The sequence below is a fragment of the Micropterus dolomieu genome, linkage group LG03 (genome assembly GCF_021292245.1).
Source record: "Micropterus dolomieu isolate WLL.071019.BEF.003 ecotype Adirondacks linkage group LG03, ASM2129224v1, whole genome shotgun sequence".
Taxonomy (NCBI): domain Eukaryota; kingdom Metazoa; phylum Chordata; class Actinopteri; order Centrarchiformes; family Centrarchidae; genus Micropterus; species Micropterus dolomieu.
Genome location: NC_060152.1, coordinates 31,424,521 through 31,425,297, shown reverse-complemented (window position 1 = coordinate 31,425,297; position 777 = coordinate 31,424,521). Strand labels below are relative to the sequence as shown.

General features: G+C 51.1%; 1 protein-coding gene across 1 annotated transcript in view; it reads right to left on the bottom strand.

Moving 5' to 3' along the window:
* LOC123968626 (scavenger receptor cysteine-rich type 1 protein M160-like) overlaps positions 1-777 on the bottom strand; it is a 33,659-nt gene that overhangs the window by 26,203 nt on the left and 6,679 nt on the right. The window lies entirely within an intron of this gene.

The window sequence follows — 777 nt, the reverse complement described above, 5'->3', positions numbered from 1 at the left end:
AACACTTTTCATTCTGTCTTAATGTTCTAAGAACATCTGTAACCCAGAAGAAAATGCTGCTTAGAAAATGCTCCAACAGCTCTAACAGGGATAGGGGCTGGACTCTCTCCTTTGAAGGAGCTGCCAGGGTGGAGGACGCCACGTGGGTGTGGAGATACTGACGAGCCCCCGGCTGAGCTCAGCTGCTGAAAGTTGTGGCCGGCAGGTCATTGGTGCCTGTTATGGAGGCAACCAACGACCCTGCTGGCTAAGAAAGCCGTCAAGCTGAAGGAGGAGTCCTTTCAGGCTGGTTGGTGGTTGGCCCCGGGGCCTCCTGAAGCAGCAGACATGTTTCATATATATATATATATCTTGGTGCGTTCAGCTCCTACGGAGGCAGCAGCTCATCAGACTCCGTCATGGCTGCCAGAGACAGTCTGCTGCCATTCTAGCTGCTGAGTGTGTGTCAACCTGGGTACATTACTGTCAGAGATGATGTCATAGATGATGTCACTGATGGGCTTACCTGAACAGGTGAGATCCAGGATGGAAGAAGAGGAAAATGATCTTGTACACTCCTTCAGAAAAGATCTAGACTGAACACAGTCAGAGCTGATCCTCCACACAGGTCTGTATGAGGACTCCTTTCTCTCTTCTACAGAAACAGCAGAGCCGCAGTCCAGCTCTCTACAGACAACAGCTGCTGTCTTCAGGGTCCAGTCAGAGTAAGGGTCACTCACTGGTCTCCATTCTACCTGTTTCACCTCCAGTGTTCCTGCACAGCGACTGGCTTCTCCC